The sequence below is a fragment of the Lutra lutra genome, chromosome 9, assembly GCF_902655055.1.
Source record: "Lutra lutra chromosome 9, mLutLut1.2, whole genome shotgun sequence".
Taxonomy (NCBI): Eukaryota; Metazoa; Chordata; class Mammalia; order Carnivora; family Mustelidae; genus Lutra; species Lutra lutra.
In genome coordinates, this window is record NC_062286.1 from 109,602,870 (window position 1) to 109,621,277 (window position 18,408).

General features: G+C 42.0%; 1 protein-coding gene and 1 pseudogene across 1 annotated transcript in view; one reads left to right on the forward strand and one right to left on the reverse strand.

Annotated features, from left to right (window-relative positions):
• PLCB1 (phospholipase C beta 1) overlaps window positions 1–18,408 on the reverse strand; it is a 680,586-nt gene that overhangs the window by 81,345 nt on the left and 580,833 nt on the right.
• Window positions 10,501–10,621, forward strand: LOC125110176 (uncharacterized; annotated as a pseudogene).

Consider the following 18,408-nt stretch of genomic DNA (forward strand, 5'->3'; position numbering starts at 1 on the left):
CCTCCTTAATACCCATCACCATGTTACACCCCCCCCAACCGCCCTCCAATCTGAGACCCCAAGAGTAATATAGACCAGGAATTTACAGAGACACTTCACAGAAACAGGGACGGTTCAGACAATGGGATGGCATAAATACATATCTTTCAGTAGTAACTCTCAACAGGAATGGCCTAAATGCTCCCAGCAAACTTCCATAGCTGATTTACATAGGGCCAGCACTGTCTGAAGAGTTTTAAGCCCTGTGAGGTTGTGCTTCTAGCTTCGTTTTACATAGGAAGTCACTGACACGCATGGCTCAGGTCCTGGGCCCCCAGCCTCAGAGGTGGTTAAGTGGCAGAGCTAGGTGCAAACCCAAGAAATCAGGCTCCGTGGCTGGTAGCCTTCACCATTACCCCATGCTCTTTTCATTATGATTTTAGAAATTATTATTTAAAAAAAAAAAAAACCTTCTTATGTAAGAGGATAAAAACTTAAGGGAGAAATTCTCTTAGAGAACTACAACAAAGTAAGCACATTGACTTAACATTAACGTGAAATTTGATGCATTTGTCTGTGAAGTGGATTAAATTGGACAAATATGAACTGGGACTTGGGCCAACAGAAAATCTATTTGATCTTTCAAAAGAGATTGCCTGATCATGACCATCACAATTAAAGAAATCATGAAATATTATGGCTTTGTAGTGCCATTTATCAAGCTGTCTAGATGTAAAATGTTGGCATGCAAAGACTCTGGAAATTTCCTTGAGGAGTCCTGCAATCTCTATTCTAGCTGAGGGTGTGCACTCGGCCCCTTTCCTTCCCCATGAGATCTTTCTTCTCTCTCATTCACTCTAAGGAGTTAAGAGGGTTCTCCCCGGTGAACCATGAGAGACTATGGACTCTGAAAAACAATCTGAGGGTTTTGAAGGGGCGGGGGGTGGGAGGTTGGGGGAACCAGGTGGTGGGTATCAAGGAGGGCATGGATTGCATGGAGCATTGGGTGTGGTGCAAAAACAATGAATTCTGTTACGCTGAAAAGAAATAATTAAAAAAAAAAAAAAAAAAAAAAAAAAAAAAAAGAGGGTTCTCCCCAACCTTGACTGCAATATCAGAACCACTGCTGGGCAGCTTCCTTAAAATGCAGATTCCGGGGCCCGTACCTAGGTCTATGGACTCCAAATGTCTAGGGGGAGGGCCTGGAATTCAGTATTTTCAAAAATCTCTGGTGATTTGGTTACTTTGCCTGATCTGGGGGGTCTCCGAGGGCCTGTCCTCATTCTACAGACCACTGTTAGATCTCCCAGCAGCACTTCTGATTTCAACAGCCTTCATACTTCTGTTTCCACTTCGTCATCTGCATCCTTCACCTGATCCAGAATATTCTCTCATTGATTGTGCCCCTACCTGCTCCCATGTCTTGCTTTCCTTCTACCTCAGGCCTCATCCCCACCCAATTCTGACTTTTATTTTGATTTGGTGTCACCCCCTAGACCACTGGCAGCCCTACACTCCCTCAGAGTCCCACAGAATTTCCCTGCCTGCCGCACCCCCTGGCCTTCCTCACTGTCCCTCCCTCAGAGCATCTGTCCTTGCTCTTTACTTTTCTCTGGGAGAGTTCTCACCCCCTTGGCTCCCGGAACACACACCTTTATTTAAACTGTTCAATTTAGCCACAATCCAACAAATATTTATCAAGTACCCTAAACACCTGGCACTATTCTACAGACTCCTAGCTAATGAGTTGGCTTTCTAGATCTTGTTACTCAAAGTGCAGTATAACCATGTCAGACCAGCAGCATTGGCATTGCCTGGGAACGCAACAGAAATGCAAATTCTCAGGCTCTACCCCAGACCAGCTAAATCCAAATATGCGTTTTAAATAAGATTCTCAGGAGATTTGTGTTCATGTTGCAGTTTGAGAGGCACTGTCTAGACTATTGAGAAAGATGGAGACAATTTAGAAGACACCCTCTGTTCTGGACTGAATGTTTGTGTTGTCCCCTGCCAGAATTCATCTATTGAAATCCTAACCCCTATGTGATGGTATTCGGTGGTGGGGCTTTGGCAGGTGATTAGGTCAGGAAGTTTGAACTCTCATGACAGGATTAGTGCCCTTATAAAAGAGAACCTGCAGAGCTCTATTGCCACCTCAGCCAGGTGAGGACACAATGAGAAGATGGTCATCTAGGAACCAAGAAGTGGGTTTTCACCAGACATTGGATCTGTAGCCACCTTTAATCTTGGAATTCAGCCTTCAGAACTGTGAGAAATAAGTGTTTGTTGTTTCTGCCACTTAATCTATGGTAAGAGACTAAGACATTCCCTCAAATTCCCTCTTTTCTGTCTCAAAAAATCTTTGGCACTTTATCTACATTCTCTTTATTACCCCAAACTCAGCTCCCTCCTGTCTGACATGAGGCTAACACTTCCTTCCTGAGGTAGTTGTGAAAGTTAAAAGGAAAAACACACATGCAAATCCTACTAGACCACTTTGTAGGTCCCTAACTTGGTTTCCTTACCCTTCCTTCCAAGAGGAAGGTTCTCACCCTTGTTTTCCATCCTGTCTTCTCCAACCTGTGGCAGGACCTGATCTACCATTTCATTTTCGCCTCTTAAGCTTTCTTCTGCCCTGCACGCATTCCCTTTGCGTGAAAACCCATTTCTGTTTCCCTTACCCTCCCAGAACCCTCAACTTTTCTTCCATGTTGGACCTTCCTTTCATTTCTATCCCTACAGTCGAAGACCAGTGGCTCCTGCTAAAGTTTTGATGCCCGAGCTGCATATGCTTCAGCTTCCCCACGACACTTACACTTGAACCACTAGAATTCACCTGATTTTGCTTTAAGCTTACAAAAATTGTTTTGTTATTGGACTTATTGGCCATTTCTCAGGATTTAACTTTCATTATTCCAGAGATTCACAATGTTTCTTACTTCACAGTGTCCTTGGGATCTCAGTAATTTTTTCAGAGTACCTTAGGCTAAAAGAAATAAAAGGAGGGCTCTATTTATTCATGAAACAATTAGATCCAAACTTAATAGTAGTACTTTGCACAGTGTCCAACAGATGTTGCTGTTTCCTTAAAAAAATGTAAAATATCCCATCATGCCCCTGTGAGTTCAACATCAGGGTGACTTTACACACAGCTGGGGATCATGACTTTATCCTATCCTTTTTTGCCAACCACTCTCACACAAAGATCTCTTTCTTTAATTTATGGTATCTCCACCAATTACCACAGTTACCTCAACTCTCTTAGGGGCTTCAATTAATTTAAGCCTCATCTACTGCCTTTGACAAACTCCACTGGAGGAAGGCTCACCAGGGTCTCACCATTTCCACAAGCAGGTTTAGGATTTGTCTTGCACAGAAGACAAGTCAATACCACTGATTATCATCATATAGTTCAAAAGTGGGCATTATATTTGAGTTTCTTCTTGGGTATTTTCCACATCTAGGGAGTCACAGAGATGTGTGAACTGCTGGTTACCTGTATTTCAAGGCTTTGCGTTAACAGCATTCTGATGCAGATTTTTGCTAACTCCTGTCTGGATTCCAAGAATTCCTTTCCTGCCCTCAGTCTTTTCTTAGTCCTTCCACTCCATTCCAAATGTTTTTCCTTCTTATATCTACCAAAGCCTTAACTGGCCCTCTATTCTCAAATATGTTATGCTCCGGCTCCAAATTTCCTGTCTGGGCTAATACTCATCATATCCAATAACCTAGTCAGCATTTTGCTCTCTGAACTGTTCAGGCACACACCTGCTTCTATACTTTGTCTCTTGTTATTTATCTATCTTGATGATATTTCCATTTGAGTGGGAGACAGCACAATATAGGACATCCCCAAGATTTGTAGAAAGTTCCATTATGCTGGGCTGCTCTAACTAAGAAGAGTGGGTAGTAGAGAAAGTCTCTATTTGTCCTTGCCCCTTTCCTTCCTAAGCCAGCCTTTGGTGATAACTCCCATTTGACAGCCCAGATAACTCTAGGGTTGGCCCCTTAACTGGCTTTTGTAAAAGATACCAATTATAGAACTGACCTTTGTATGCACATGCTCCTTATTGCTCCCTAAAGGAATGCCACCACTGCAATCATCTTTTCTAATGACTTTTTTGGAACCCCTGACTCTACACAAAATAGGTGCTCAGAAAAAGATTGTGAATGAAATCTTTTACGTTTTAAAACCACAGTGATCTTGACCTTGGTGACAATAAAGAAGCAGCATGTCCAAGCCATGGGTTGTCTTATTGGAAATACTTTCAAAACTATATAGTTTGGGTACTTAATGTTGAGTCGGGGGCTTCGGGAATGCAGGAGGAATAACAGAAATGACCGCCAGGACTGCCATCTTCTAGCCCCTCCCCCCACCCTTCCTTAACCCTTGACTCTCCCGCCAAAAGGATGTATGCCCATGTCTCCATAGGTAACTCAATACCTATGCAGGAAACAGGAGTATCAGGAGCCCCCCACCCCATAACCTCCGATCACCAAATACCTTACCATATATGGATGTGAGCCCAAGCTGCCTTGGTCCCATAAAAGACCCCTGACAACTCCCTCCCAGTGCGACTTCCCCCACTCCCCTCTCCGGAGTCGTGGAACTTCGCCCAAGAGTGTCGACCTTCTCCTGGCACGACTTTCCTGGCTCTCCTTCTCCTGAGCCCTGAAACTTCGCCGGAGAGTGCCTTTAATAAATCTTGCCTTGTGCCTACCTCTCCTGCAAAACTTTGCACTTAACGCTGAGTTTTGTTTCTTTAGAAACAAATGCCTTATTATGAAATCCAGGTATGTTTTTAAAAACATGGCTTTTGCATACAACTGATGAAAACTGTTTCTGTAGAATCACAAAGAATATGTGTTTTAAAAAGGACATCTATGAGTTTAATATGGCAGATATGTGAATGTCTTTCCATCGTGTACTCAATTAATCTTGGTTTCCCCCACTCTTCCATACTACAAACCCCTCCCTGTAGCATTCCGCCCTTTCCAGCTATTTCCAAAAGACCCGGCACTCTTACTGTAATTCTGCCCTTTCGATATTTACTGTTTTTTCCCCCTTCTACTACTTAAGGTCCAGGAAGTAGAATGATTAATATTGTGTCTTTGTTAATAATATTCCACTATTGTCAGACTCCCATAAAACTGGCAATGGGATTATATATACATCAGTAAGTTATCCCTTTCCTATGCTAAAAAGAGAGTTGGGGCTTACTTCTGGTTTTCTCTACCCAACACTACTTCTCTAAGAAGAACTTCTGTTTTCTGAGAACTGGCTCTGCGCCCAATGTGGTTCTCATGGGAGCTACTGTATTCTTTTTTTTTTTTTTAAAGATTTTATTTATTTATTTGACAGACAGAGATCACAAGCAGGCAGAGAGGCAGGCAGAGAGAGAGAGGAGGAAGCAGGCTCCCTGCTGAGCAGAGAGCCCGATGCGGGGCTCGATCCCAGGACCCTGAGATCATGACCTGAGCCGAAGGCAGCGGCTTAACCCACTGAGCCACTCAGGCGCCCGGAGCTACTGTATTCTTTATCCCCATCCCTTGCCCAAGGTAACTGGTCCCAGGGGAGGCACTGATCCAAGTTGGACCAGTCATAACCTGACCTTAGCCACGGGTGATTGGTCTAAGGTTGCAAGTTTAGACAATCACATGACCCTCATAAGGCTTTCCTCCAGATGTTTCCAACCTGCTACTGGAGAAAGAAATATAACCTAGATGGGCTGATGCCTATGTTTTCTGACAGGGGGAAGCCTGCATGCTGTTGGAAAAGAATAGTGGTAATACACATTGAAAAGTAGTAGAGAGAGAGAAAGGAGAAAGGAGGGAGGGAGGGAGAAGGACAGGAAAAGAGAGAAAAAGGGAGAGATATAGGTAGACAGACAGGCAGACAGACATAGAAAGGGCTGCCAGTGACTTCTGGCATCCATTTTCCATCCCTTCCCTTCCCTGGTGTGGATGGTCAGTCTTTCCTCATGTGACCTACCCTGTGCATTTCTCTAGTATATAAATAAGTTTAACATGGATTTCTGTCACTTGCAACCAAGAGAATCCTGACAAAAAGTAGAAATAGAAAACCCCAAATAAGAAAAAGGAACTTCTCTGAGTATCGGGTCCAGGATTTCTATTGCATGAGATGTGAAAATGGCACCCATAAGAGGGATTTTTCACACAATAACTGGAGTGCTTTTGAACTAACGTAAGGATACACTCACTTTGGGTGTATTTATTGGCAGACAGGTTCTACTCAAAGAACTATTCAATTATGCATTAGTCACAAAACTCACTGAAGATAGGAAAGAAGAAAAGATTAATTTAGAATCCCCAGGGCAAAAAACCAAACCAAACCAAAACAAAACAAAACAAAACAAGAGAGTACATGGTTAGACGGAAATGCGGTAAACAACATTTAATTTTAACTTTTAGTATGATTCTTTTCTCTGGCCCAAAGGATTAGACACATTTCAGTTATTGGGCTTTTTTGTTTACCACTCTTGACAACTCTCCTAGTTAAATGTTCCAAACCTTTTAAGGAGTGAAAAAGAAAAGCCCGGAGGGAATACAATTTTATGCTTGTTTTCAACTCTATGCTGAAATTGACTTGGGTCCATCCTTTGAGGGTGAGCAAATGGTTTCCATGGAAGAGAATAATTCCTTGACTCTAATTCAAAAGGGATTAAAAAAACAAAAAACAAAACAAAACAAAAATGTGGACAGAAGTTGGCCTGTTCAGTCTCCTCTTAAGAAGGACAATTTTGGAACATGAGCAAAAGTCCAATATAGAGCGTTCACACTTCAGGCACAACCCACCTTCCTTCCCCCCTTCCAGTAATATCTAGAGAAGCTACCACCTTCTTTTCTCCTCATTAAAGCATCCACTCTGAATTTTCACTCTGTCTTTTTTTTTTCCTTTTACAAAGAATTAATTTATGATGCTTCTAAACTAAGTAATGATCTATGGACTAAACACATTACTGAGAATTTAAATGCAAGGTGGACGTTCACACTGGGGTGTATCCTGGCCATTCAAATTGAGAAATATTCATTGAGTCCAGTCAACCAATATTAACTGAGCACCTGTGACGTGCTGGGTACTGGGCTGGTGATGGTCCAACCGTGAGCCGACAGACAGACTCAGTCCACATGGAGCTGATAGCCTCCATAGCTCTCTTTTCTCTTTAGGAGGACACCATCTTGGACTCCAAGGGCAACCATCATTGTATGAGATATCCTTTCATACCTATGAAATTATTATTTTTTTAATTTGCATAGCTATGTAGAATTTATAGCAGCTTATTGGAGTTTAAATGTTAAAGGATCCTTGGAATTTTTTTCCTTGCTGGGCAAAAAAATAAATAAAAATGAAAATCTGACCAAGATTCCTGGTCAGTGTCAATAAGCTAGCCCATTAAAGCTGTAACATTTAGAATTATTTTTCACCTTTAAGTTATGCTGAGGTAAATGCCAGCTTTTGAGCTTTCTGGGAAATATAAATAGATCAATGTAGCATACTCCCTTGAATGATATTTCTGGTATTCTTTTATGAGGCTATCAACTGGAAATACCTTCAAACTTTTAAAAAATTGAGAAATTTGATAAAGGGAGGTCTACTCAGGTCATGCTAATGATGCCTGGGTTTTGCCAATGAGAAAATGTTTGCATTTCATCAACTTAATTAAGATTATCATATCTGATTAAATCAACTAAAAAAAAAAAAACAACCACCAAACCACTACGATTTTAGGGTAAGGCTTTGTAATTTTAAAAGATGTCAAGACCATTTAATTCAGAATAAATAAATAAATATCGGTCATCACTCAGATGTGGGAAAGTAGCAATAATGTTCAAACTGGAGGTTTTCAAATAATTAGCAAAGGGGATCTGATTAAAAGATATGTGATTTGTCCTGTGGTTTTTTACTAAATAGGGCAATAAATCATGGACTTAATATTTCAACAGTCCCTTTGGAATCCAAACTTAGAAGGACTGCCTGTGAAGATACATACCACAGCATGTCAGCTACTTGTTTTCCTAATACAAAATATATCATTTCAACATCTCTGACTTGTCCAGTGGAATGCAATGAGTCCTGCAATTCCAGAGGGCACAAATGAAATGATCAGACTTGTGGGTTCTATTTTGGAATTTTTCCTTCCAGCAGAGTCCCTTCTGTTCCCTAAGCTCTTTTAAGTTGACACAAGTCAAAACTATTATTTTCTTTACCTTTGGGGATGGTTCTATTTCCTGATTGTTTTCCTTAATGTTACCCAAATAGTTACCAATTAACACATAAAAGTACATTAAGCTATATTGTGTACACACACAAAAGAAAAACCAAAGCTTATTGCTTTCAACTGAAATCCCTCATTATTATTTTAATAGGCTCAAGAGTAGGGTCATCTCTGATTCTATAATTAAGGGAAACTGGCATTACTGTCAGAGGGAGATTTTACAAGCATCCTTGTACAAACTTTTTGTTTTAAAAAATGAGGGTACAGGCACTCAAAGAGGTGAAATGATTTAGCAAAAGTTATACAACTAAAAATGGATGTCATGTCTTCTCAATTTAGATCCTGTGCAAATAGTCTTTTGGTAAAGAATGATGACTGTCTTCTAGGCACTGTGTTAAATTTCCCTGGATTATTTTATTGCATCTCACATCCAAATTATGAGGGCTGTGTGTAGATTATTGCCCTAATTCTCCACCACTTCCTGTATCCACACTTTTTGTAATGTGACTTGGAGGTCCCACAAACAAAAGATAGAATCTATTTCCTTGTCCCTTGAATCTGGGCAAATCTTATGAATTGCTTTGACCAAAGAAGAAGGAAGAAGTTTCTAAGACCTCTCAAAACTCCTTGTCCATTCCTCTTGCTCATAGGTGGCATCCTTTTCAGTTTCCACATGAACAAGCCCAGAGCAGCCCGCTGGATAAGACATGTGGATCAGTCACCTGTCTCGACCCGATCGACAGTCAGCCAATCTCCAAAAGCAGAGTCCCTAGCTGATGGATGGCTGAACCAGAGACACATGAATGAACTCCAGCCAAGACATTGAATGGGCCCAGCCAAGACTAGAGGAGCCATCTAGTTGAGTGAAGTTCAAATTGCTAGCCACAGAATCAAGAGCTAAACAAATTGTCATCTTAAGGCAGTAAGTTTTGAGGTCTTTGTTATGCAACAAAGTTACCTGATAAAGATGGGCATACTCTTAGTAGATCTGTCTGACTTCACAACCTTTCCTTTCAATCACTGATGTGCTTGGTGTTCCCAAGAATGAAGAAGAAAAATTGGAGGAAGAAGCAGCGCCACCTAACATCACTACCATGGCAGTACCAACTAGCACGTATCAGACTAGCATGGGGCAATACGGTACGTATGCTGCAATTCACGATGATACAGTGCTACCTTTAAATCTTCTCTAGTTACATTGAAGCAACTTGGGTTTGGCATTCAATTGTTCCATTTAAAAATGCATCATAATATCTAAACTGTGTGTATCACAGAATGGAAAAGTACATACTAAAGAAGTGAGAGATTTGTCCTGAGACCTGTCATATACTTTTGAAAAGTAAAAGTATTTTTACTGAATATAGGAGAAAAAATTGAAGTAAAAATAAAGGGAGGGTTTGCCTATTTATATGTTTATACTCATGTCTGGTAAAAACATAAAACTTACTATTTTTTGTTATCTTTATAAGATGCATGCAAACATAAGATATAAATGTCTGTATTTCATTCCGGTTGACTTTTGTTACCAACAATTACATGTTATGCTTTCTAATCTAAAAGAGGTGGGGCGCCTGGGTGGCTCAGTAGTTAAGCCTCTGCCTTCGGCTCGGGTCATGATCTTAGGGTCCTGGGATTGAGCCTCACAGCTCAGGCCATGATGTCAGGGTCCTGGGAACGAGCCCCACATTGGGCTCTCTGCTCAGTGGGGAGCCTGCTTTCCCCTCTTTCTCTGCCTGCCTCTCTACCTACTTGTGATCTCTCTGTCAAATAAATAAATAAAATCTTTAAAATAAATAAATAAAATAAAAGAGCTACATAATGTTTCCTAAATTATGTTTTAAATGTAATTATATTTGCACTAGTCTTTGTTAATTTGTGCTGCAGCTTTTTTCTAGAAGAGAATGGAAAAATGATTTATTTTTTTAAAAGTATAGCAATTGGACAGATCATTTTATTTGAAATTTTAAACATCAAAAGCTGTAAATAAACAGATATGTTCACATTAAGAAAAAAAAGCGGGGGTGGGGGGTGGGCAGGGACTATGTTTAGGCTTGGTCCACACAAATTTCCCCACGAATATGAGGACCACAGGAAGCCTTCGATGACTTTCAATGCATGAATGGTTATGTAAGTGTATTTCACACTCTAACTTCCCCACCCCTCAAAATAATAAATGAAAAGATACCATATGAACTCTGTGGGTCAGAAAGAAAGGAGACAATCCAGCAGAAAAGTATGTGATGGATGTGAATGGGCAGTGTGTAAAAAGAAAAAAGACTATAATCTGCCTCCAATTAAGATGACTTTGCTCTCCCCACCGGGGGCCTGGTGTGCAGTGGTTGCAAACTGTAGTGTATGCAGCCTGTTGTTCGCATTGGTTGCCCAAAAGGACCTTGGAGACAGCTCTTTCCAATGCACATGGGTTTCTGCTGGTGCTATCCTCAATCGAAGCTCCAGACAGGTATTCAGAGTGCCTTTGGAAAGCCCCAGAGCACAGTGACCAGGGTCCACGTTGGCCAAGTCGCCATATCCACCAGTACCAATGTGCAGAACAAGGAGCATGCAATTAAGGCCCTACTCAGGGCCAAGTTCAAGTTCCCTGACCACCAGAAGAACCACATTTCCAAGAAGTGGGACTTTACTAAGTTTAATACAAATGAACTGAGGACATGGTAGCTGAAAAAAAGCTCAGTCCAGATGGCTGTGGGGTGAAATACATCCCTAATAATGGCCTCCTGAACAAATGGTGAGCCCTGCACTCATGAGAGCCTTGGTGCTTCTTATTCTTATTCATGCCCACCAATAAATCCTACTTCCTGTCCAAAAAAAAAAAAAAAAAAAAAAAAAAAGGAATACAAATGGCCAATATGCACATGGAAATATATTAATTTCTGCTCATAATTAAAGCAATGGAATTTTAAGATAAAGATAATTTCTATTCATATATATATGCTATACACATATCTCACATATATATGTATATATACATATATATATATACAAATATATATGAAATATATATGAAAAGAAGAGCATTCATTCTATTAGGGTTACCCAATGGGGACCAGAAAAATTGACAAATGAGAACACATTTTGACAATTCTTTCATTCTTTATTTCACTACTAAAGTCTTTTATTTATTTGTCATTTCTTATCTGGTGGAGAATGTAAAGTTTTTAGGAAAGTTAAGTCATTTATTTATTAAGAAAAATAATCCCATGTTAAAGTCAGAAAACTGGAGGAAGACAGAGAACACCACCACAACTCAGTAGAGTCACTTCTTATCACTGCAATTATTCCTGGCCTACCCTTGAACTAGCTGACCATAGAAGGGAGAAAATTCAAGGTTGGCTTCTTTACAGGCTGCGACAGCAAATGGTGCTCATAGAAATCATCCAAAGGAAGGCAATGAGCTCCATCAGGCTGCAGCAGGATGTCAAAAACTGCAATACACATTTATATTTGAGGTCAAGATTTCCTAGTTAATTCATGTCTTAAAAAAAAAAAAAGGCTTCACTGAAAACAATGACTGGTGAACATTATCTCATTATTCCTTCATATGCGTCTATGAAATGAGGATTATTCTTATATCCATTGGACAGATGAGAAAATGAAAGTTCAGAGGGGTCACACAGATACTCAGTGGGAGAGCAGTGGCCTGAAAAGACATTTGACTCTCGACCTTCACTTATCCTTACTCACATCCTGATGGGCCATCCATTAGCAGCTGGTTGGCATTCACCCAGAGCTTTCACTGTGAAGTACATCTTTCAGTCCCTGGGATTGGCAGGGACTTGGGGAACTCAGGTGAGTATACACTAAAGTTGGTTTAAGGCCCAGAAGTGATTGCTGGTGAGATAAGTGGGAGGATGTAGAAGAACCATAGCAGCCATTAAAGTTGATGGGAAGGAAGGGAGAAATGGATGGGGCTGGCATAAGTGGGAGACTTTAAATATGAGAAGGAGGAGAAAACGCAGGGAGCAAAGCAAAACAAAACAATCCTCTGCATTGTGATGACTGTGAGAAAAAAAGAGGAAATCTTTTCTTGAAGCCATGAAAAAGAGAGAAAACAAAATGGCGGGCAAGGCACTGCTGCAGTTGAGAAGTAACCCCAGCGCATCACTCCTAGTAAGTCCCCCCCTCACTAGGCTATGGGTTTTTAAGCTTGAATGTGATACTGGGGCTCATTATCGACAGTCATCAAGAGCCCCCAGAGGGAGCCCCTAAGATTCTCTCTCACTTACCAAAGTCACTTTCATTTTATTATTATTTTTTTAAGATTTATTTATTTATTTTAGGGAGAGAGGTAGTGAGGGTGGGGAGGAGCAGAGGGAGAAGGGGAGAGAATCTTGAGCAAACTCCCAGCTGAGTGCAGAGCCCGACATGGGGCTTGATGTCACGACTCCGAGATCATGACCTGCATTGAAACCAAGAGTCAGACGCTCAACCAAATGAGCCACGCAGGCACCCCATAAAAAAATCACTGTTAAAATGAACACCTAGGGGCGCCTGGGTGGCTCAGTGGGTTAAGCCACTGCCTTCGGCTCAGGTCATGATCTCAGAGTCCTGGGATCAAGCCCCGCATCGGGCTCTCTGCTCAGCAGGGAACCTGCTTCCTCCTCTCTCTCTGCCTGCCTCTCTGCCTGCTTGTGATCTCTCTGTCAAATAAATAAAAATAAAATCTTTAAAAAAAAAAATAAAATAAAATGAACACCTAACACTAATGGTATGACCAAAAGTTGGGGTCACCCTATGGCTGCTGATGAAAAACAGATCAAGTTAGGGCAAATTCCCCAATCCTATCCTTGGAACGGGGTCCCCAATTGGGATTCATAGATTTTCAAAATATCTGTGGAGAGAGCTCAGGGAGTGCAAGAACTTGAAGGGGGTTGGGGAATTTACATTTTTATTTTCACTCACCTCTAACTGAAAGTAATTGTTTTTTTCTGATGGTCAGACCAGGCAGGAAATAAAAGGAGGGATTTCCATAGGCCCCATGCCTTGGGCACCAATCGGTACCCCTCCAGCTTGATTATCAAGCTGTGAATAATGGAGCACAGGCTGAATTTCCCATTTCAAGTAAAAGGAACTTTAGCCTTATTCCAAAAGGCATTTCGAATGAAGGTAAGGATCGATGGCTCTCAAACCATGCTCTTTTAACTTGAGTGTGTAACAAGTCACCTGGGACTCCTATTAAAATGCAAATTGTGATCTGGCAGGTCTGGGGTGAGGCAGGAGACTGCAAGTCTAACAGGCTCCCAGGTGATTTGGGACCCACACTTGAGTAACCAGAGCAGAGCTATTTGGATACTGAGTTGCAATGATAAAGATTGTTCCTTAGACAGGTATAAAAATGTCTTTGAAGCTATAGCGTCTGTGAACCTCCTATGAACGATAACCTAAAAAATATTCTGTTGGTATTTATCCGTTTATAGAGTTACAAAAATGGCTCCCACATCCAGGTTTTTGTATCAATTTGCTGATACCTTTCTTATTTCTCTTATAATATGCTATCATAACTTTGTGATATAGGCTCCCGGAGTGTGCGGTAACCACATTCTCCTTCATCTTCATCTCCAGTGTTTTGCAAATATCAGCTTTTTAAAAACAATTTTATTTTTACTCAATCTCTACATCCACGTGGGGCTCGAACTTACAACCCAAAGATCAAGAGTCACATGTTCTACCAACTGACCCAGCTGGGCGCCCCACAAATACTGAGTTTTCAGTGAATGTCTGACAGGGAGTTGATTGCTGTAATGCCTTCCTTCTTGATCCTTGAATTGTGGGGGCCAGCATTAGAAATGTATAGACCTTATTCTAAACACATCTGTATTTAATTCCCAAACCAATTTTGGGAGATGAAATATCTTTTTTAATTTTGGGAGATGAAATATCTTGTTTAATTTCCCTTATCACCCAAATTCCCCTTTTTACCTGGGGCCTACTTGCTTTTTAATTACACTTCATTTGTCTAATTTAGCCGGAGAGGCCTGTTCTCAACTCGGATCCACAACCAAAGATAGAACTAACACTTCTGGGTGCTCTCGGTCAAAAGATTTCCTGGCAGAACAATTTCTGACTGTTGCAAATGGAGTGATAGAAAGTTCTGATACGTACCAGCTAAGGGCACGTGGTAGAAATTGTAGATGCCTCTACACGGCCATAAAACAAACTTTGTGTGGTTCTAAATCTTAGGTGTTTCAGCCTTCTTAACAAAAGAATGCAACTGTGTTCAAAGGCATCAGGACTTTATCTGAAACCCAAATCCATAATCACAAAGGTGATGGGGTGAGTGTTTTGGGTATATTTGGCCTGAAAGGGCCAGAACAGCTTGGACATGTATGTGTGTTTTTCTAAAGAATTCTTTAAAAAAAAATTTTTTTTTAAGATTTTATTTATTCGTTTGAGAGAGCAAGTGAGTGAGAACAGGTGTAGGTGGAGCGGCAGGCAGAGGGAGAGGGAGCAGACTCCCCACTGAGCAAAGGAGCCCAGTGTGGGATTCGATCCTGGGATCCCGGGATCATGACCTGAACTAAAGGCAGATGCTCAATGGATGGAGCCACCCAGGCGCCCCAAAGCTTTTGTTATGGATGCACTCATTCCTAGAGAGAAGTGAGTAGAAACATCTGTGGTGGGACTGCCACCCCCTTCCCCACCAGGGGGAGTTTCACGACTTCTCCTGCCCCAGTGTCTCTACAGGGGTGTGATTTTCTACTTAGAAGCTCAGCTTGGTCTTCCTTCGTTCCCAGTCCACCTTCCCCTCCAGGAGAAAACCTGCTGGGCCACTCTCTGTGACCTCCTCTGCCAGGGTCCGATGTGGGGCCTCATGCTGAGGTGTTCCTCCAGTGACAGTGACCGGGTGCAGCTCTTCCCTGTGATTGCTGCACCCATTTGAACCACCCCTTGCTCCCTGAAAGACCCTTCTGGCACGTCTGGGCTTCTGTTTTCATCCACACTCTGAATTCTTGGTTTGGGACTCTCCCATGACAATCGAGTTTTCCTCTTATTCTGAATTACCCCTTCTCTCTCCTTGGGGAAGGGAATCTGGCCAGGGGCTGGAACTCTGGGGCAACCCCAGATCTGGATTGCCTAGTCCTCCTAGTAATAGTCACCTGTTTGTCAACCGTGGTCACCTGCCAGAGAACCCCAGGGCTTCTAAACCCTGGGGTCACCATTCATCTGAACTCTCCTCTGGGACAGCCCTTTCCTGGGGCCCTACTCTTCACCAGGCACTAGAAGAATGATCCTCGGAAAGGTTACTTCAGGTCATGTGGCTCCTCCATGCAAAACCTTCCAGTGGCATCAACGTCACATGAAAGTTGAAACATAAGAGGTCTACAACTCTATGAGATCTGTCCCCAGCCCCGGAAGTCCCATCTCTGACAGTCTCAGACAGAGCCAGACTGCGGGTCCCCCAGCACACAGCTCCAACCTTCACCCAGAATCTTTGCATTTGCTAATCCTTTTGCTGAACAAAATCTTGCCCCATGTTTGTAGAAGTCAGTCCTTCACTGCAGGTCAGCTGCTGCCTCTCCATGAGCCCTTCCCTGTTTACTCAATTTGAAATTTCAAAGCATGCTCCTCAACCTTCCCTTCACCCTCCCTCCCTATATCCCCATTTCTCATTGATTTTCCTCCTGACAGGTAGGACCACCTGACACACTATACATTTTACGAACTTTTAAAAAAGATTTGTTAGAGAGAGAGAGAGAGAGAAAACGAGCCATGGGAGGAGGGGGTAGAGAGAGAGGTAGAAGCAGACACTCTGCTGAGCAGGGAGCCTGATTCAGGGTTGGACCCCAGAACCCCAAGACCACAACATGAGCCAAAGGCAAACGTTTAACCGACTGAGCCACCCAGGTGTCCCCTACGAAATTATTTTGTTCATAGTCTGACCCCTCGTCTAGAATGTAGTCTCCATAAAGGCTGGGATTGTCATTTTTATCCTCTTCTATTTGAAATATTTACTGAGTAGATATCTAATACGTATTTGCTTAATGAATGAATGAACGAGGGTTTATTTTTTGATGTGATAAAATGTTCTAAAATTGTGCTGATACCTGGCATGGATAATAAGGTTGTTGAAGAGAAAGAGAGAGAGAGAACAGTATCCTAGGCATTGCAATGAAGGCGTTGGCTGTGCACGTCCTGTATGAGTCGATATGAGGTCATTATGATAAGCTTGGCCTGAGATCTGAATTACCAGAGCTATCTGCACAATGGTTAGAAAGCAGGACCTCTGGAGTCAGGGGACCAAGGTTCAAATCCCAACTTCATCCCTTTCTAGTTGTGAATTGCTCTGTTTTTGTTTTTGTGTTTTTGTTTTTTTTTTAATTGCAAAAGATGCTGACAGTAATACTCCATGGGTGGTTGACAATAAACTCCAGGGGTGATTGTTGTCAGGATTAAATTGGACAATTTCTGTAAATGGTTAACACAGGCAGGGCCCCTATGGTGAATGCGCAATACACGATTATTATTTTAATTTTTATCATTGTTGTTACTTTCTGGAGTACTAGGGATGAGGTACTGGAGGAAATCAGGTGGCCATTATTTCTCACTAAGATTTACTTTGACTTTCTCTGGCCTGTCAGGCAATCCCTTCCTTACACTGAACCTGACCCCTGACCTACCATTCCTTCATGGCTCAGAGCTTATTTCAGAAGTTCACAGACAAGGAACCCCCCCCCCCCCAAATCAGGAGGAGCTTGTTAAAAATAAATCCTCAAGCCAGACACCTAGGAATCAGGCAGCGGTCCTCAAAGTGTGGTCCAGGAACCCAAAACATCTGTCACCAGCTCTTCAAGAGGCCTGATGAGCTAGAAATTTGGGGCAAGGACCATCCATCTGTGTTTTAACAAGCCTTCCAAGTGATTCCGATGCATGCGAAGTTGAGACTAACTGGCCAAGTGGAATCCAATAGTTGATACGCTCTTCCCCTGACTTTGACCTGCTTGTTTGCATATTATCACTGGACAACCAGACTAGGTCAATAGCAGGATACTGAATCACCTAACTCCATCCACCTAACTCCAAAGCAGAACCATACAAACTCATACAAACTCTGGCTACATGCTTTTCATTTCTATTAACTTATTCATTGGTATTGTTCGGGGCACAAGCTTGTTTTTAAGGCTACTTGATCATTTGATTCATTTAATCTGTCACCAAATATTTGTCACAACCGTACTATGTGTCAAGGCATCAATAACAGTGGAGAGAATGTCACAACCTTTGAGAAAACATTCTGGAGGACAAAACTGACCACTAAGAGGGACTATGGCATTTCCTTCCACAGGGGGGGTGGGAGGGATGGGCAGGAGGGGGGTTGGCGCACAGCAATTGGGTAGACAACATCCCACACTGGTCCTGTAGATCCTTGCCTCTACTCTCCTCAATGTAGGAGACTGGGCTGTATTGTTTAAACAATACAAGTAAACAAGTATTGTTTAAACAAACAAGTAAACAAGGTATTGTTTAATGCCTGTTAGGCCTGCTGACACCAAAAATAGCGAACATTTATTAGTAGCATGTTCTTAATTTTCTTGAACCAAAAAAAGCATTTTTTTTTAATTCCTTGTGGGAGTTCAAAGATTCTCCCTCCCCAAAACTATAACCCCAAAATAAGTTAGTGAAAAATAAAAACAGCAAAATAGCATCATCAGGGATCAGAGGGGAGCTTGGTGAAGATGCTGGGGGCAGTGGAGCTTGTAAAATATTAGTGTGGGGGACACAAGGTACCCTTATGCAGTTTCAAATTCTAAGAAATTATTTCATTGTTTTATAAAGCCCAAGGACTGGGTTTTGATTGTGCTTTCAAGTGAAGAACGCATTAAATCATGTCACACTACAGATCTGAGAAATGCATCTTACCTCGCTCTATAACCTGACATCAAGGTAAGATTATTGGCTAAGGAAGCCAAAGGAAGGTGCCAGCCAGACCTGCCACTGTCTCTCTTTATTTATTTATTTATTTATTTTTAAGATTTTACTTATTTATTTGAGAGAGAGTGAGTGAGGGAGAGAGAGAACATGAGCAGTGGGGGGAGGAGGTATAGGGAGACAGGGACAAGCAGACTCCCCGCTGAGCAGGGACCCCCCAACACGGGGCTCATTCTTGGGTCTCCTGGATCATGACCTGAGCTGAAGGCAGCCGCCCAACTAACTGAACCACCCAGGAGCCCCCGCC